Consider the following 21,588-nt stretch of genomic DNA (forward strand, 5'->3'; position numbering starts at 1 on the left):
CTTCTATTCATAAAATTGAAAAATTTAGATTTTTTTATCATCTCCATTTACTATTTGCACTGGAAAATAAGTCTCAGAAAATGACAGCTAGTTTATAGTTAGATAAATTACTGCATTACTTCAAAGCTAGCCAAAACTCCACCTTCCTGTGCTGGCACTAGGCAGCCCTTAGGATTTCCAGAAGAGAAGTTGTGACAGCAAAGATATAATGAATTCCATATTTTTCACAAATGTATGCATAAATTTATATTCCTCAGCTGGTGACTTCTGATAAGGTAATTGTTCATATTGTTCAACTCTTTAAATAGGTGATTTAAATTATATAACTGCAGAATCATAGAAAGGCTTGGGTTTAAAGGAAACTTAAAGATCCTCCAGTTCCAACCTCCCTGCCATGGGTAGGGACATCTTTCACTAGACCAGGATGCTCAGAGCCCCATCCAACCTGGCTTTGAGCACTTCCATGCATGGCGCATCCACAGCTTCCCTGAAAGAACCATCCTGATCCATAAGGTATATTGGAACAGAAAATAAGCATGACATTCTCAGTTCTGAAGATGGCCAATGTCAGGTCTGCATTGATTATGTAGTTTGCTGTATTATACCAACGCCCAAAATTGAAAGTTTTCATCAAGAAACATATTTCTAAGGTATAAAATGGCAAAACTCATCTGCTGAGTAAGACCCATGTTTGTGAAACTTGAGCTGAGTAAAAGCATAGAAGCAGAGAAACACAGCACCTGAGAAATTATTTCATTAATATTTTTTTTTCTACTACCACAGGAAATCTAATCTAATTTAAACTGATGACAAGTCTATCAGCCAGCTAATTTTAGATCTCCAGTAAACAACAGTGGTCATAAGCAGGGGAGGATGGATTTCTTTAGAAACACATTATACCTATTTTAATTTCTATTAAAAGTGGCTTTGCGCGCAAAATTCTTGTCAAACCAGAGATTTGCTTGGTGGTAGAGACAGAGAAGTGCTGTTTGTCTTGTGCTGCTGCTCTTCTACACTCCTTCACATCTCTAACTCTTCCTAAATAAGCACACCAGTTCCCTGCTGAGGACATTTCACATGACAGGCTCCCCACTAAATAACATCTCAGCCCTCCTTTCAGCTCTTTCTCAGATGACCCAGTGATTAGGACAGAGAGGATAGCAAAGGAGAAACAATCCAGGAATATCTGGGGGAGGACATGGGAACAGAGAGAGAAAAAACGTCAGTCACTCTATTCCCTGTGCCATCTGGCAAAACTCCTCTGGGGGAGTCCCTAGCTGGGACTTGGTGAAGACCTATTTGCAGACGAGTTCTGGGAAATAACAGCTTTTCCTTAATTTCCTTTCGGCGTTGAGTTTCTTCATTCCCTCCTGGGCTGGATTTTAGCCCACCAGACAAAACAGTTCCGCCAGAGCTCTCTGTGTCTGTGTCTCTGTGTTCCTCTAGGGCTCAGGGGATGCAGCTACAGGCTGTCATTTCCAACCTACTCCAGAGGAATCCAACTGTACAGAGAGATGCTTGGGTAGCTTTGCTTTCTCCAGAGCATTTCTCCAAAAATTAAAGCCTTAGGGAACTTCTGTTCATTTCCACAGGAAATGAAGATTTCTAGATTTTCATTGTTGCCTTCCTCCTTCATTTATATGATAATATCATACTTGGACATTAATATATATTTGATTTGCTGTGCATATGGACTACACAAAATACAATATACTAGATGAGACATTTGTTTCAGACAAAATCTGCAGCAATTAAGACTTAAAGAGTGACACTAAAGCCATTGAATTTAGAACAATGATCACAGAGGAAGATAAAACCAAAGGTGTTGAAAGACTTTTATTTTCCTTCTGAATCTATCAAAATAGTAAGCATGTTTCTACTAAAAAGACAACATAGAAAACTAAAGGATGCTGATAATATTGTTTGAAGCCTTAAAGACAAAATCACTTGGCCAAATTTTTTTTATCTCTGAAATACCTTGCAGAAAACTTTTCTCATCATTTGCCACTTCAAGACAATTCTAAAGAGGTAACAAGCTGCCACAGATACTGTACTGGTTTTGACCAAAATAAAGACAGAAAACCAGATATGTCTCCTGTAGCAATGTGCCCAACACCTGAAAATAATTGTGGATACTCAGTGGCCCACCCACAGACTCAAAAATAGAGCAAGTAAAAATATTTCCTCCTAGACTACAGCAACTTTTGCACATCTTTGATGAAATAAAGATCAGTGCAGCATCCTGCTAATGTAATACAATCTGGTCACTACAATAAAATTCCCTGAAGAGTTCACTGAGTATTGGACTGGACCTGGACCTGTTGCTGGATGCCCAGTGGTCATCTATGATCTTTGAAAACTACCCCAATTTATGCCTCATAGGAGGAGTTTCCAAAAGTACCTTCCTGCCTTTTCAGAGTATTTAGTGACCTACACATGAAAATGTGTTCTTCTTTCCATGTATTTCATGGTACATACATTTTATACCACAGATTCTAGAATTTGGTAGATTTTTGTACACTAATAAAAATCTGCATTTCTTTCTCTGCCAATATGCAAACCTGACAATTATAACACAAACATTTTTGTTGTTCCACTGCCATTCTCTCTATGATTAGAATCACAAGAAGTACATGTGAATCAGACCACTGAATAAAATGCCAGTATTTCCTACTAATTATTGGGCTCCTAGTATCTCTCAGGGATAAAAGTTTCTTTCTTAAAATTTATTTTGGACACCAATGCTTTAAAAATACTCACTGGAAGAACATTAAACTAAAGCTTAGTTATTACAACAAGTAAAAGATTTAAGGAATGTCTTTTTACCCTACCAGTTTTTAAAACAGAAAGTCTTTTCCTATGCAAAACATCAAGAACCAGAATTGTGACCAATTTTTGAAGAGCTATTTATGAAGAGCCATTTTGTAGTTTGGAAGCTGTATAATCCTTCCACAACAAGGATTACACACTTGTAGAACTGAGGTTTGAGACAATGAACTGACACTAGTAAAACTTCAGCTCTTCATGCAGTTGAAATTGCATCAAGTATCTCTTCCCTTTGTTGCTCACTTTTAAATACTGAGGAGTGGTTTTTGGCACTTCTTCTGAAGGGAAGAGGTTGCTCTAGACTCCAATTTTTTTTTTTTTTTCACTGGTGCCTTGCCATTTGTGCTCCCTGTGCTACAAGGTGAAATAGAGAAACCAGAATCAGTCCAGCCTGCTAAACTCATTTTCACTTTTCAGTGAAGTAAGTTTTAACTAAATTTTTAAAAGGTGAAAAGCCAGTGCATTAACACAGTAATAGAGACTGAGAGGTTTGAAGTCTGGAAGTTAAAGTCTTCCATTACAAACCCAAATAATATATTACATGCCATACAGATTAAGATCCTCCATAAGACACATTTGTTCCAGAGACAGTTACCCGCCATGGAATGTAATTCTCAAATCTCTGTGGGGAAAGGTTCTTTTTGCAGAGGAAGAAAATATTTCCTCATGAGAGAATTTACTGGAAATACTGTAAATTCATGCCACATAGAGACGACTGGTAACTCCTTCAGCATCTTCAGGAAGGACAAAGCCCAAAGCCAAAGGGTTGCCAAATTACTTCAAGGCTTTCCTTTGCCTGACCTGCATGAGAACCCGAAGCTTTACCATAAAGGGAGAAAAATGGAAACTGAACTGACTGGCCTGCAGTTGCTGAGAAAAGGCATCAACATCTGTTTCTGGTCTTTTACTGAAGAATCTCTCCAGCTGATCATTTGGATTGGTTTGTTTCCATACGCCCATTTCTTCCAAGTTCAGATAAAACAAACCTCTCCTGTGGGCCTGATGGTTTGTGTTCTGAATTCCTGGTTCATGTGGCAGAGATTCTCTGTATTATATTGCTAACATATTATCCCTCTTGAAGAGCATGAAGCCGGCTATGCCTTGGCATGTTTCTGTATGTTTCCTTGTCTAGTTTTAAAAGATCTAGTGAAAGAATGGAAATAGGATCCTGAAAAATTCCCCACAGTCAAGGAAAGTTATGTGGGCACATGGTGTAGGCATGTATTTCCGTATCTGTAAAATGACATTTGTCACAAATGTCAGTTACAGCATTCTAGAAGGAAATCTTTAGTATTTCTTTACTAGCAAATTCTGCTCCTAGATATAACAAATAACGCAGAGTTCACTTTACTGCTCTTCCTTAAGCATTACTTCAAGGTTTGGCTTTGATTCTTATATGCTTATATGTAACAAGAATTATGTCCAAGTCCCATCTTCAATGAATAGGAATTAAAAATCACTTGCATTTTAAGTCTTATCCCCTATACACAGGTTTTCTGAAACTTTCCTGCAAGCCTGAATAGGGGAATAGAAGAGTTCTGGGCCCCTTACTTCAAGATAGATCTTGAGGTTCTGGAGCGAGTCCACAGAAGGGCAATGGAGCTGGTGAGGAGTATAGAGACAGTCATGTTAGGAGCAGCTGAGGGAGCTGGGAGTGTTGAGTCTGGAGAAAAGGAGGCTCAGGAGAGCCATTATCATTCCCTAAAACTACCTGAAAGCAGGTAGTGGTCAAGTGGAGGTCAGTCTCTTCTTTCAGGCAACCAGCAACAGGACAAGTGGAAATGGCATCAAGCTGAGCCAAGGGAGGTTCAGGTTGGACATTAGAAAGAATTTTATCACTGAAAGAATGGTTAAGCACTGGAACAGGCTGCCCAGGGAGGTGGTGGAGTCACCATCCCTGGATGTGTTCAAGAAATGACTAGACATGGCACTTAATGCTGTGGTTTAGCTGCTGCTGTGGTGTTCAGTTGAAGATTCGACTCGATGATCTTGGAGGTCTTTTCCAACCTAAATGATTCCATGATTCTGTGAAAATGACATTTTAAAAAAATCTGTCCTCAAGGAAGGTTTTAATCTCTTGCCCAAAAGTAAAATGAAACCATAAAACATGAATCTCGCTCTGAGATTCACATTCTGCTGATTCTTCCCATGGGACAAAGTACTTTCTTAAGAGCAGAAAAATGTAAAGTCACGAGAAGTTTATTCGGGGAGACAGACTTTCTAAATATACAGAATTTCTAAAGCTGTGATTTGTTGTGAGACATTTTACTTGAGCACTGTAATAAATGAAAAGTAAGTTTTCAATTTCTTTACATCTCAGAGGAAATAATAATACAAGAACAAACAGGAAATTACCAAGTCTAGCTTAAGAGAAATATATTATGGTTACCATAATCCATAAACAGGAGCAATTCTATCAAAGATGCTCTCCCTAACCACCCATAAAATTTTCAGGACATGAATTATACAGGGCAAATATACTCAAGAAGCCAGTCAGGGAAATACAGCATTTTAACATAGTTAAACTTGTTAATATAGGATGAATGAAACTACTTCTTCCTCATTTTTATCTCCAGAGTGAGGATATTTACATATTTACAGTGGGATTTTTACAGTTTCATCATTTTATTTCCCATTAAACAAGAGCAAGCATCTTCTTTATTTTCATCACAGCATCAAACCCCCAGAGGACCAATGGAGGGCACAAACACTGCTCACAGTGCCTTCTGCTCAGACTGACAGGGCTTTGTGCCTGCTGTGGAAGGGCACAGGGACAGCTGAGGTAGTGCCACTGCAGTCTGCAAGAGTTAGAACAGGCAGCCATGGACCACCAAATTCCCACAAGGTCTTGCATGTTTTGGAGGAGGAGATTCTCTGGAGCACTGTTTTCAAACAGATATCAAAAGCCCTGGTTTTCCAGTATCCATAGCATTAGGGAATGCAACCAAATTCTGAGTGCTGTGAGCAACAGAGGTACAATAAAACACAAAAATATATTAAAAATACATTCATTTTCTTATTTAATTTCAGCTATACACAGTATTTCAAGTGCCAGTTGAAGAAGACTCAAAGCTTTAGTCTGATTTCCAGTCAAGTTACAAATACAGACTTCTCTGTATATAATGATCACAGTTTTATTTCTGTTGAGTAAAACAGTTTTGTCTGGAATCTAATCTTAATTTCATTGCACCAAATATAAAAAACAGTTACAACTTACTGAGGGGTGGTCCCTTCCTTTGCCAGGGAGAACAAAAAAAAGGACTTCATTTGATTAGTTTAAAAAATGCTTACAGACATTCCCAAAGACTCAGTGAAATCTGCTCTGAGAACGTTTTCTGATATGCAGAAAAACCCCTTAGAGTGGCATGTTCTTGAAACAAAAGTTACTTACAGTGGGAAACAAAATCTGGGCAATCTGAGAGATGACAGTTACCCAAGGTTCTGCATTTGGAAGTCAAAAAGGAAGAGAAAGTGTCAACAGACATTTACAAACAGGCAAAATAACTATCCAGGTTAAAACCAGCACTGTTTAAGGGCAGGGGGAAAAGTCTCACAGAAGACTTCAGATTTTCTGAGTGAGCTGTTCTCCTGAAATTATTGGTAAAATCTTAAAAACTGAAACATAGCCTTCAAAAGGCTCTTTGTAAGACCCTTCATATTTCATTGAAAACCCAATTTTTACTCTAGAAAATAGTAATTCTCAAAATATTAACTTATTCTTGAATATTATAACAATTCTGAGGCCATCGCTCTCACTTTAAAAATATTAGCACTGAGCTAAACTACCTACCTTACAGATGCTACATATGTAAATCTAAATGAAATTAGTGTATTGTGCAGTTTTTAACAAAACCTGTTTTAAAATGTTTTGATAAAAGATGATTTCTTTCTTTTAATGATTCTAAATGACTTTGTCATCCAAGTTTCTATGCGTGGTCCACCATCTTCCTTCAAGAAAGTTTCACTTTGCCGGCAATTTTCATTTTTAGAGTATACTTTTTCAGTAAGACACAAGCTACCTCTCAGCATGAGCATTTGAAACATGAAAATAAACTGAAAATGAGTAAAATGAACATATGCTGCAAATATGTTAGATCACTCAAGATCTACAATTAGAAATCTTCGGTTTTTATTCCATATAGCTCTCTGACAAATTATAATCCTTCAGCTGCTAGAAGCTGAGGAAACAAAATTTCCACTGAGTTTTCTATTATACCTATGGTTGGTGTTTTCTTTAGGGTTGCCAGCATTTCTCATTAAAGTAGCTGAAATTTCCAGATGTTTCTTCAGTGAAGAGTGCTAGTTCTGCTCTCCCATATCAAATCTTCCCTAAATATCACCACTTTCTTTTCAAAATATTATCAAACATCACAGCTGTCAATATTCTAGCTTCACATTTCACATTTACATTGTTGAGATAATTTAGCAAAACCCATGAAGTAATTCGGATTGTGTGCTCGGATTGTGTGTTCTGGGTAATTTTGCCATTTCTGAACTAAGGACAACTTCTTTCAGCACTGCTCATGAAACAACCAAGTACATATCTTTGGTTTTGTCATCTGACTTATAACATTATTGGGGAGTTGAGTCTTGCTTCAACGTACTTCAAAATTTTGATCATTAAGAATCCCCCAACTTGCATCACCATTCCAGTAAATTATTAAGTCTCTGCTGACTTGCTTTTGGGCACAAAACCTCCAAAAAGAAACAGTGCAAATACTACTATTTGAGCAAAAAATACCTTCTAGTTGACCAGGCAAAAATCTTCATCTATTTAACTAGTAAAGCATATTAATATCTGATATAATAAATATCTGAATATACAAAACAATATAATTATTTATATATCTGTCAAAACCCATAATATCACAATGCTAGGCAATTTATTTTTTACTCTGAATGACATAGGGCATGGAGTAGTTAGAGTGGAAAAGAATAAAAATTCAAATCTTCATTAAATATTTATTAGAACACTAGGGAAAAAATTTATTCCAGCACTAATGTTAAAAATCAAATTGCTTGACTGTTGCTGATCAACACCACCATAACAATAATAATTTCAAGGCAAAATTGAGAGAAAGTCAACTACTGGGCTGCTGAATCTGAAAGTATTAAAAGACAGACAGCAGATGAGTGGGACTTAGACTGTCACATGTGTGACAGTTCAAGAATCTCTCCTAAGCCTGGGGAGAAAATCAGTACTATTAAGGCATGAGACATCGCATTCCAAGGCTACACAGGCTTGATGAATCAGGGTTACAAAATGCCCCCTTTTTTCTTTTTTTACTGATTTTAGGAAGTTTAATTACTAGTTCTTACAGTGGTTTTATACTGCTGATGTCAAGTTAACCAAGGTGAATCCTACAAAGGATACCTGAGCTAGAGCTACAGGGGGACAGAAAGGAACATGATGATTTAAGCCTCTAGCACTCGGCAAAGTAGGAACAGAGCCTCAATCTGAGAAGTTTTGTGAACATGCTTATATTTCTTAGTGCTTAAATGAACCAAACCACAGAAATCTGAGGCTTGCCCTTCATGAGCTGGCAGATTACTATTTTTGGCACTCGGTTTTTGTGATGATGTCAGAATGATTATTTTATTGTAATCAAAATTTGAATGTATATGACATTTTGTTTATGCCAGTCCTCTTTTTGTTCTCCATGTGTATAAACAGATATACCAGCACTAAACAACTACAATTTTGTGTCCCAGACACAGATGTGGAGCAATATGGAGGCTTTCAAATAGTTGAGGGTTGCCAAAAATAATGTTCCACCTATCATCTTGGACACCAGAGTTTCAGAAGACTTGCGTACCACATGCACAGCAACTTTCTACTTGTGCAGTAGAAGAAAAAAAAAATTTCCAGGATTTGATTGCTCAAGAAAGATGGCACACCCACGAGTTCTACGGTGAATATGTACCCTAATCGTACTTTAAGAGTTTCAGACCAATTCTAAACATCTGCATTTTATCAGAATTTCAGGGACATCATTTGAACAAGGTCAGAGCTGTCCAGACTGTAGGACCAAACTGTATCTGAATGTGTTTAGCACTGCTACCTGCTCTTTGCAACAAAGCACTTATTGGTGGTGCTTTCCCACAAGCACTCAGGCTATTTAAAGATACTTAGTTTATAAAAAGCTTTTAAAAAACCCAAACAAACAACCTAGAGCTCACAGGCTAAAAAGAAAGCTCTCAGTGAAATACCCTCCATCAACAGGCACAGCAGCTTCTCTCCCCACCAGCTCTTTGGGGTGTCTCTAAGGACAGCTGAGCCCGTGCTGCGGCCAGAGGTGTGGCAGTGGTGCCTTAGGCACTGCTGAGCTGGAGCCCCCACCTTGTGAGCAGCACTGCGAATGCAGCAGGATTGCAGCACAGGCCTCCTCTGTAACCCCGTGGGGCTGTGGGTATGACTCTTTCTGCCGCAGGCACACTTCTGGTCGCTCTGCAGACATGTGTCACCCCGCTTGATTTTGTGTATCTGCAGCTGAGTCAAACTTTCCCCGTGCTACCAAGCCCCGCACTGGCAAGCTTTTCTTCTGTGTACAGTGAGTCAAAACACTCTGACTCTGTTTTCAAGATTCTAGAAAGACAAGGCTGGAAAAGCAGTATAAATATTCCATGTTGGAAATAATTACTTACATTCGAATTCTGTAATCCTTATTTGAACAAAACTCACATAGACCTTAGTGGGAGTTCAACTCAGTTAATGACTGAAGTACTTGGCCCTTAATTCCTTTTGCTGCCCTGCTATCAGATGTATTATTATTATGAGAAACATCTGTAATAATACTTTACACTTCCAATGCTCCTGACATCTGGAGGCTTCAACAAACTCTCTCTGAAATTGCTATTAGCTATTCTTATGTTACTAAGGATGTCAAGTAATTTGCTCAAGCCAGAGATATTATGTTTATGCTTTATGCAGCTCTTAAAAAATCAAATGAGGTTGCACTGATAAATACCATCCATTATACAGCCGATGTATTTATTAACTAAGAGGAGATAAAGACAACTAAAAAAATGACTGATGCTAAAGATTAAAAGAACCATAGACGCTTAATATCAAATAATGTCAAATTCAGCTCTCTGTACTTGAAAATTTCTGGTTTTCTTTTCAGACTCTAGAGATCACTTAAGAAACATGAGGCCAGAAGTCTAAGTGGGACAATAATGTGGTTTCTGTTGATGCTTGCTAGCTTGTCTGTGTTTATCTGAGGGCTGCAGCTAACTGATCACATACCATATTTGTTCCACTGCGGCAAACCAGCACTATTTGCTTTGTTTTTCTATCTCAAGGTACTTAAAAAAGTTATTGCAAATATCAAGCAGCCAGTTATTTTAAGGGATCTCAGACCCGATCATGTTCTATCACACAAAATGTGGCACAAGGTAAGCAAACACTCAAAAATGCACCTGAAATGATGTGTCTGATGTGAATGTTGTCCTTTGAAAAGAAAATCCAACAAATCTGTTGATTTATACTGTTGATTTATACTGATATATCTGTTGATATATACTGTAAAGAGCGAAATTAGACTCATGTCGTTATATGAGAGCAAAAAAAAAAACAAAACAGAAGAGATGTAATGTCATGAAGAAAGTGCCCGCCAAAGTGATCATTAACAGCAACATGTTCATGACAATGAAAGGGAAGGGTCTATTTTCAGTTCACAGCTAGTTACAATTCATCCCTCATTGTAATGCACTCAGTTATCAAGACCCAAGAATAATAGCTCATTGTTCTGTTAGCTCTTTCAGACACTCAGAACCACAGGACTGCACTTCTCCTCTCAGTATCCCTGTCACCGTAAAAATATAGAATGCTTTACAGCTATGTATGTTAGCTGTTATATCCCCTTGTACCTTCTTTATGTGGGATCTCAGGGTGATAAGGCAGTACAGTACCTCACTTTCTGGACACTTCAAGCTGTAATTTGTCCTTTATCAGACAAAGAAATACTGAATAGAGGCTGAGATAGTTGCTATGCTGAAGCATAAATGGGCACAGAGCCAAAACAAGTACTTCTGCTTTAAAATATAATGTATTATTTATCTCTATTAACTTCATCACATAACAATCAACAGAGAGAGAAAGAGATTCTGTTTCAGTCCCAAAAATCTGCTAGGATGTAGTGCCCTGCTGAAGCATTTGAATGGCTTAGAAGCATAAAATGCATAGTTCACAACCCTAACTCTTCACATGCATGTTCTTTTAAGGGTAGAGGGCTGACTGAAAGCATTGCCTTAGAGGAGGGGGAGTGAAAGAAAGCAAGACCAAGTGTTCTGCCTAGCTGCCTACAACTTTTGGCAGCGGATCAGACAAACAAGTTCAGCAGAAAGTCGATGCAATTTTATTGGACCACACTGTCTCAAGCAATTAGAAAAATATTTGTAAAACATCAGATGAGAAGGGGAAATGTGGAGCCCAATAATGCAAAACAATGTTTGTAAGACAGAAATTGTGAAACTGGAAGAATAAACATAATTACTCTATCAGCACCTCCAGTTCTGAAGATTATTTAGCTTAAAAGCAAAATGTTTTCTTGTTTCATTGAAAAGAATTCATAGTTTAAAAAGCTTTACAAATTTATATTAAAAATGTATAGTAAAAAAAAATTGCATATATGGATTTTTACTGTGGAGTTGTCACTGCTTATAAACAGAAAATTACATGCTACATGAGTGCACTTTAGGTTCTGACTTTCACATGCATATTTGGGCAAGGAATTCAAATCCATGGTTGAGCAAGAAGGATCATTTCTAGAATCACAGATTCTTTTTAGAAGAACAACAGATCGTCCAATGCATGTGTAAGCTGCTCAGATAAATTAATACTGTGTGAGGCAAAACCTTTATTGGTAGTTATTATTTTCCCCCCTTTAAAAATTATGCTGAGAAAAACAGTTTTGACAACTTGCACAGTGCAAGCTTAGACATACACATCAGTAAAGATGACCATATGCATTTCTTTTTAAGTTGCTGGCAAGTTCAGAAATTTGTCCGCATCTTAAATTGGGATATTTGTTCTTTTCTACCAAGTAGAAATATTTCATTTTCTGCCCCAATTAACATCATAAGACTTGTCACATTAGCTGTTCTGTTAAAACTCCAGCTACTTAGGCATTAGCGCATGGAGAAGATTTATCTCTTAATTCTAGGATAACACAGTACTGTCTGACTGTAGGCAGCTATCTGAGTAATAGGATTGGACAAAATTCAAGTATTACTATGTCCATTAGAGGTTCTATCAAGATTAATGATGGTTGTTAATCAATCAGAAGATTCCGAGCTCCCTGGAATACAGGTGTATTTGGCATATCAATCCAAAACTATCTTCAGCCGGCTGTCTGTGTTTACCCTTTCTGCAAAAAGTCAAAGAATTCAAGCTGCTGAAAGGATTGTTTTTACCTGAGTCTCAATGAAAAACGCAGTGTGACAAACAAGAGAGACATTTAGGTCATAGAAGGGCATTCTGAGCAAAGATTCATGATGCTGAGTGACAGAAGCAGGACTCCCACAAATCTGGGTGGCTTCAAGCTAACAACATGGCAGCCCAGGCTCTGGAAGAATGCTGCTCTTCCTTCACTGGGAAGAACTTTTAGGGTAGCAAACCCAGGGATCCAGAAGCTGGAACTGCTAAAAGTTTCAATAGTTTATAACTACTACAGTTACTCAGCTGCAACCTCAGCAAAAGCAGGAACAGGCCTTTATAACACCGACCATCAAGTTTACCTTCTAGGCTCCATTCCAGTGCCAACATATTCAAATAAAATCCAGAGAGAACAGCCTGTGTTGCCCAAACAGCCTTCTTGTACCAAGCTGTACAGCAGAGATTTCTGGGCAGCCGTGCAAATTATCTACAGCATAACAGACTTTTCCCACAAGCACACTCACAATGAAAACAAGCTGCAAATTTCAGGATAAACCTAAGTCTAGAGAAAGCAGCTCTGTTTGAAGTTGTGTTTACAGTGAAACTTTGGCAGTCCCGAAAAACAGCTAAGCTCCGATTTCCGTACATCTATATACTCTGCAATATATCTTGTGTGGACTAGAAATGAATACTTTGCATTCCAGACCCATCAAAGGATGACTGCTGAAGAAGACTAAAACTTCTGTGAGTGATTGCTGGCCGTGTGTGAGTGTGTCTGTGTGTGTGACAGAGCTGTAGCCAGACAGGCCATTAAATGTCCCAGCAGAGCTGTTGCTTACACACATCCTTTAGCATACTGTCAACATTGGAAAAGAATCTATGCTGGAAAATACTGGGAAAATACGTTTTTCTATGCATGTTACATAGTCAGCTGAGCTAAAGCACAGCAACTGCACATGAATTAGCTGATACCCTGTGTTCAACCAGCAGCATGGAAAAAACCATGAAGGCAAAAATGGGCAGAGAAAGGGAACTAGGCAGATAAATAAGAGCATCGAATATAGCAGAGAAGCTGTATGAATATATTACATATGAGGTTTGTATGATTTTAAGAAAAAAGAGTTTGAAGAAGCATGTCATATAAGCAAATTTCATTCTGAGAAGTACTTCAGCAGATCAATTTTCTACTGAATGTCTTCATTGACCACACAAGATTTTTTTTTTTCAAGGATTAATGCTGAGCAAATACAGGGTAAAGAAACCCTTTGCAAGAAGTATTTACAAACAGCGATTTGAATAAAACCACAAAGTGCTTTAGGTGGTATTTGGTTTACCTCACCATTCACACTCTAAATAATGAAAATTACTTGCATTTGCAGAGAGAAGAAAATTTCTCCATTAATATTTTTGAAATTATTACATAGAATTAAACACACAATAATACCTTTAAAGTTTGTGACTGGAAGTTACAGTTATATAACAGATAAGATGCAATAACTATGTTTATAAAGCATGTCAGGAAAGACTGCAAGTTTCTGAATATTGATGACTTTTTCACCTTCCACACTTGCAGGCTTACTACCTGTCGGGAGAGCAATGTAGCCTCATTGGAGCACTCAAAGAACAATAATGGGTATCCAGTGCTTTATTATCTTGGCAAAGTTTTCCTCATTCCCAAAATCAAGGTCAAAGGCATTAAGAGAACTATTGAAACACGTCTGAAAAGACATCCTATGGTTATGGGACACTGAACCTTATAGGCCTGATTCCTTGAACTGTGTGGTCCTTAAATATACCTCTTCTATGCAGACATATTTTAAATTTAAGGATTCACAGATTTGGCATTTTTAACATTTCCTCCACTGATTGTCCCATCCCAAGTTTAAAGAAAAAGAGATTGCTGGACTTTTTCAAGATGTCCTCCTCCTTAAAAAGCAACATTGTTTAATTAGAAATAACTACATTCTCAGGGAATTCAAGAAAGAGAAAGATTAGAGAAGTCCATGGATAATGAATATATCAAAAGTTATATTCAATCTTACCTTTTAAGAACAGTATAAACTCATGTACTTCATGAAATATGCTAGCACATAAATATTTGAGGGTAGAAAGTTGCTTCTCAAACACATTAGATCTAATCATGTGGAATTCTTTGCTCTGTCCTGAATCAAATGCTTGCCACATATACTTTGCCAATGTTTGAAACTGTACTTGCATGGAAAACTCCTATAGAGGTGCAAAGCTACGAGCCCTGTGAATCAGATGACTGAGCACTAAGTATTGTAACCTCATCCCAAGATGAATTCAAGGAGCTCACCTCTCTGAAACATGTAGGTTAAGCTCAGAAAATGTGTTCTTCAACATGGCAATGAACTGCAAGATAATATGGAAATAGTCCAAAATTTGAGTACCCTTTTCCCACTGTCATATTACTCTGTTTTCTACTCATGGTAAAAAAGTAAGAACTAACAGAAATAATACCTTGATTGGGATGTTCTCTAAATTATTCTTCAATTCAATTGTCTTGGTTGTCTTCAAACACAAATCAGCACTTTTCAACAGTTTTTCCTGTATCTCAAGAGATACCATGTACACCTACCCCAAGGCAGAGCATAAAAGGGGATAATACAGGGTGATCTTCCTCCTGATGTGGTCACTAAATGTGGCAGAATAGGCACCATGGCATGACTGCAAACATCCTGAACTACAAGTTACTCAAGCATGAGATGAAAATACCATTACTGAAAACATTGCAAACAAATCCAGGACATATTTGTGAGAAAGTCTGTACTAAAGTCTGTACTCTTTTCCCCCTTTCCCATCTTAATTGCCTTTGTAAAAGCATAAACTACAATTGGCAATAGATGAAAATTAGGAATCTACAATATAGTAAAAAAACTGAACTAGGAAAATGCTGTTTCAAAGGAAACTTGTCCAAATTACTGTAAAGTCTTGTAGTTTAACTTCACCTAGAATAAGTTACTAAAACTGAATGCCAGTTCATTCTAGTTGTTTAGGTATGAGGCAGTGAAACAACCCATGAACAAGAAAAATACACACAGTGGTTCTGCAGTGTGCACTACATAATCTAAAGCAGTAGGCAGCAATAGCAGCTTTATCTTCCAAGTTCCCAGTCATTCCTTTAAGATGGTAGGATAGAAAGGAAAATGTACAGATCATACTTTCACATTGAGAAAAGTAAATGGAGGAGTTTTCAGTTGGCCACATACAGACACATTAGCTGAAACTTCTCACAGAAAAAAAGAAAACTAGACAAAGACATCTTTGTCTTGCTTCCTTGCATCAGTTGACAATCATGGTCCATCACAATCAGCTTACACTCAGGTATAATAAACAGTACTGAGGAGGTATTATTTTAATGTGAGAGATGTAATTTGCTGCTGGTGACAGGTTCAAACCATGCCTGTAAACCCATCATATAACACATCCTCTTTTAGTCTTACTTAGATTAAAAATAATAATACTGAAGGATAGGTTTTGGCTTTGGTACTCACTGCAGGCACTTCAAAAGGACATACAGGGAAATTGGATGAATGTGATTGACTCATCCAGAGGGCTTTCTGGGTGCATCCTAAAAAACAACTTAAAGAAAAGCATGCCCTTGCTCCCATCACATAATAGTCCTCCATTACATTAGTGCATGTGTGGACATGCATGGCTGTGTAGGAGACAGGGAAAAAGACACAGGAGGAAGAAACTTCTCACCCCATTAGGCACTGAGTGCTTCCAGAAGCTCTGCAAACCATAACAGCAATCTCCCTGCCCTGCCCCCAGGGTTCATCCAGTCCTCGCACCATTGTAAAAGCAGGAAAGCTGTACACAACCCTTAGCATCTTCTTGTTGACATCTTGGGTTAAACAGACCTCTGGAGTGTTCCAATACAAGCATTGCTACATTTTGATTTTGTGTTCTTCCCTTTCCCTTTCTGGAAGAAAAAACCTTGCTGCATCAAGTGAAGAAATTCCCGCTTTGATGTATTCTCTTACAGTAAAGGACATAGCATTAGGAATTAACTGTCCCAAAACAATAAACTTAAAAGATTTAGCAACTCTGAATAATAATTTACCTCATGTAAGTCTGGGGAAACTAGTTTGATTCCAAATATTTGCCCCAAAACCAAAACAAGCAAAGTCTTTGTAAAAATTTAGTTGGTTTATTCTATAATTACTTTCCATTTTCTTAACCCTTGCAATAACCAGACCAGATTTGAAAGGCCAGAACTTTTGCAAGACTGCCTTCTCAGATGGTCTAGTCCCCCACTTTAGATTCTGAATGTCAGGGCTGTTTAGATAAATGATCCTGATTTTAGGCACCTATCCAAGACTCTTGCTTGTGTTATTGGGATGTAAGAAGTTAATTGGAAGGACACACTTTTCCTTAGTGGTAGAAGCAACTGATTGATTACATTATGTGCAATCTCCTATTCATGGAGACAGCAGAACACAGCATTCTACAGGCTTGAGATAAAGAGTGTTTGTGTGTGTGTGGCTGAGGGGAAGGGGCACTGCAGGGGAGTAAAATACTAAGAATATCGGTGCACCAGATGAGATGTCAGTGGAATAGAAAGTCATCACAGGATAATGGTCTCCTGCTGCTAAATGAAGGCCAAGGCAAAACAGATGTTGACTCAGAGCAAAGAAGTTTATTTTTAAAGCACAAGACACTGATCCTGCCCTAGCAGTTACTGATCTAAACTGCCGGTAAAATATCACTCATTTCACTTGACAGAGGTATTGAAGAAAAGCATTACTCATTCCATGATATTATTGACTTGTTATATTTTTTACTTAAAAAAACCGAACCAAAACAAAACAACAACAAACTCCCTCCTTGCTCTAGACTTACTGTTGTGTTCCACCAAGCAGAAAATAAACTACTAGTGAAAGCATCACCTTACTGGAAAGTTGCACTGATCCTTCATGATTCTGCAGCTTTCTGACTGAGGCTGGTTTATCAAGAGGCTTCAGGCCATTAAAAACGGAGTTCCCTATCAGTGCAACTGGCTGGCTGCAGTTACCCCTTCTGTAAAAATCAATCAGTTGTCCTAATGTGCAGGAAGGAAAGGAGAATGTTTGAGTAAGGAACCCAATTTTTTGTTAAAGCAGACACTTCTATTTTTAAAGCTGGGACAAGACTAACAGTTCTTGATAGAAATCTTGGTTCCACTTAAATCAGTGGCAGTATACCCATTGATCCACAGGGAGTAATGATTTCATCATGTGTTAGTCTGAAAAATGGATGCAGATGAAAAATGTCCAGTGTTAGAAATTCCTCTCTCGGCTGCTCAGTGATGCACTTTAACTTTACTGTTGGAAAATCACCTCTGTGAAGGATAGAATATCTTCCCTCACTTGTTTATGGTCTTTGGAAAATCCTTTGATCCCCAGTTCCTCCTCTCTACACTATATGATCCCCTTTTTTTGTTACAGGATCTTCAGGGTAAGGACTGCTCTGAAGAGAAAATGCCTGGGGAGAGGGCAAAATTCTCAGGCACTGATCTCAGCTATTGTCACTGAAACTGCTGTGCTAGAAGATAATAAAAACAGAACCAAAGCCTCACCAACTATGCTTCGCTGTTCATTGGCTTTCTGTTGAATACAGACAAATGAAAGGCCTTGACAATCACATCCAAAATACTTCATAGATTTAGTTATGGCTATCTGAAGAGTTATTTCAACTCGAGTTAAGACTTTTCATCAAAACTACATTTGGAAGAACACAACTCCTTAACCCAGAGGACAAGAAAACTTTCCCAGTAAGTTGTGAACAGCTATGTGTCAGAAGAATTCTAAACTGGAAAAAACCATCACAACTGCAACTTAATTGTCGTCTTCTTCTACTGGAAGCCATTAGTAAATTCTTCTTTAGAGTCTCTATTTAAAAAAAAAAAGTCCATTTACGACCAGAGGACTCTTTAAAAACCAACAGAATCCAGACTCCCAAGTCTTTCTGTTGCACTAAAGAACCAAGGTTACACATGTTTTATTTTAAGTCACTCAGGTGCTTCGTAATTTTTTAACTGTTCATCTCTCAATAACCTCTTGAGTCTACTAGACAGCATTCCTAAATATTAAGTGCATCTGTTAAACTCCTCTAACCACTGCAATAAAAGTATTGGGAAAATCCATTTAATTTGGTTTTCTTGATGGATATTGATCACCTCTTTACTAAATTAAACATACTGTACTGAATTGAGCAGCTGAGCTATAGTTTTCACACGTTTTCAAGCATATTCCTCTTAATCAAAGGATTGTAGCTCAAATGTAGACACAAAATAGATGCTCTTATAAAAATCTCAGCTGCAAAAATCAGTATTACATATAATTAACAATACAGACAAATATGTCGGTACTAGCTGAAAACACCCATACTGCAATGATAGTAAATTGCAACTCTAAGAAAAACAGAAGTCACCACTTCTCACAAAATAGTAACTATATCACACAACCTGTCTTTAAATACTAATCTGTTTGTAAATTCTGGTCATCAAAATATGACTAAAACCAGATTTTATTAAAATGTGCTAGCTAATGAACCTGCTAAACTCACTCCAGTTTCCCATTCTAGACAGTGCTTCCATATGCTTTTTGTAGCTTGTGTATATAGACTGATAACTGCTGGGCAGGAACAATCTCATTGGGCAGTTTATACTACAAAGCAGGAATGAAAAAGTACTTTAAAATGCAATTGATTTTTTCAAAGACATTCAACTAAGTAATAATTAATGCAAATGAAGAATTTTAAATGAATGCTGTTACTGGTAGTAGAGTTCAGATGATATTTAAAACATACTACTTAAATGCTACTTATTTTAGTTTCTAATTAAACACCATTATCTAGTAGTCAACTTTGTATGTATGTATGTATGCAGTCAACTTTCAGAGCATAGGTAAAAGGTGGAACATCCTTTTTAGAAGTGGTTCCAAATCCCCTTTGCTCCCTCCACTTCTGTCATATTTCCCTGTCCTTATGGATTTTTGGGGTTGTGCCAAAGAAGAGCAAATCCATAATCCACTATTCTATCCTCCTCGGTTATTCTGTATGTCATTGTGCAGGTAACCACTACAGATGTTTAAGAATTAATGACTAGAAAAAGCAGGAGGGACAAAGTGATTTTGGAGTTAGAAATGACTCCTAGAATTACATGTCACTGTCTGAGCTGCACAACAGAGCTAACTGGTTAGGCCATAATTCATCATGTGCATAATATTGCAGGTAAAACATGCGACAAGATGACTGTCAATGAGTCCACATGTTGAGTACGGCTGATTGCAAGTAAGACCTTCTTTGAACAGACACAGAAGGGAAGGGGGGATGTGTGCAGGAGCAGGAAAGCCACAGAGTGAGCACACACAGAGCCTCATTCAGGTGAATCTGAGAGCTTGCTGGAAAGCCTGGTGCACATGGATTTCACCATCTGGAAATGAGGCTGCTATGTGTTTACTAGAGTTCTCACAAAGAAGATTGATCATTTCCAGATTTCCCATTTTGTTGGGATGAACTAACATCTGGAGAAAAGAAATGCTGTGTTTGCTGTTGCAGAAATTTCTACTATTTGTAGGCATTTATTGAAGCCTGCAAAGTCCTGAGATAGAGATTCCAACTGCTGACCAAATCTTTACACTTTCTAGGTAGTGGAATTGGTCTCAGAAGATTTTGCCTGTTCTTGGTAAAATAGTTACTGCTGCTGTATAGAAAGACAGGATGTAGCTCACTCAGAGAAGTTTCTGTTAGACTTGACTGTCTCCCTTATAAAATTTCCCACCTTTGCTTTCACCAAAACAGGTATCTGACAACAGCACTGATCTTACAAGGTTTTTTTATTGAGCAAGAATCCTGCTGCCATCAGTCTGCCAGGTATTGCTGTTATCTCTTCTGAATAATTGTCCAGAGCTCTGCATGACAACTATTCATGAAATACAAATATTTAAAGAATTGAGTACATGCTAAATATCATTGATACCATGGATTAATGATTCATGTCTCAAAGTCTTCCTGGACAGAAGAGCAGAAGCTAATAAAAATTACAGATTTGCATTTTTATTTAATCATTGATCAGATTACTTATTTAGTAGAATATCTTACTTAAATGCCAATCTCTCTGAGTATGAATCACAAAAAGGCACTTTTATGACAATCTCCCTTTGATAATTTTTTTTTAGTATGACCTGAAGTACTTCCTTGCACACAAATGAGAATCTGTGATGGTTTTGGACAAGCTTTATGACTCACTCTATTGCTTTTCAAATAGTTATGAATATTTTTAATAGATGGAAGAAATTTCCTATGAGAAAACATGGCCATTAAAGTTAGCATATTGATCAAAATAATCTAAAGCTACTTTGAAAAGAAAATGGAACATTACTTCTGAAAAAGAGAGCTTTTTATCTTCAGTCTGATTAGAAATTGCTCTGTAGAACTTGGGAGAAAAGAAATAGCTTTTATAAGCTCTAAATTACAGTTTGTTTGTACTCAGAAAAGTGATTTAGTACAGGTTTAACTTTAGGCACATGGTTGAATTCCATTGATTCCTATGGAAGTAAAGCAGATGTGCTTGGAGCTGGTCACATGCTTAAACAGTGTTGAATTAGGGCCTTTATACTTTACAAGTTCAATATACCAAATGGTAATTAATCCTCACTGCACTTCTCAAGAAATATCTCATTATTAAATGCAACCAGTGGGACTGGAGATTGCCTAATAACTTATGTATTTAATTTGTCCTACAAAATGTAGGTGCAGAGTTCCTAAGCTCTCTCATTTTTCTAGCACAGCAGAATTGCAGATAGGAAAGAGGTGCTAAAGGTAAAAAAAAAGTTTCTTGTCAGTAGAAGAAGTTCAGTGAATGCTTCTATGATTTTGTGTGCAGCCCATATTTCAATCATTGTTGGTGATATAGTGAGAAAGAGAAAATAAATACATGCAATATATAGGCAGAATGTATTAGTGGTCAAAACGCAAGTGAGGAAGAATGATCGTGAAGAGAAGCAAATTCAATAACACACTATAAAAACTAAAGCCTCACCACTGTGGAAATGTCTAAAACAACCAGACTCTGGAAAGGAAAACCTTTCAAACCTTTTAAAACAAGTAATTATGAGTAACAGCTTGTGAAGGATTTAAATGAATCTTGCCATTACTCTGCAATATAGAAGAGTAGGAGGGCACTTCCATCATGTCACCCTGCCAAACAGTCCATATTTTTTAACATCAGAAAAGGCCTGAGTAAAAAGGAGGCTCTTCATATTTTAGGTAGCTTGTGGTAAGCATGGTTAAAAGGTCCAAACCAAAGACAACCAGGCTTTCACGAATCCCACAACAAGTTTTCAGGGTTGACTTCAATAACAAATATACATACGCCTCCA

This window comes from Anomalospiza imberbis, chromosome 4 (assembly GCF_031753505.1).
Source record: "Anomalospiza imberbis isolate Cuckoo-Finch-1a 21T00152 chromosome 4, ASM3175350v1, whole genome shotgun sequence".
NCBI lineage: Eukaryota > Metazoa > Chordata > Aves > Passeriformes > Viduidae > Anomalospiza > Anomalospiza imberbis.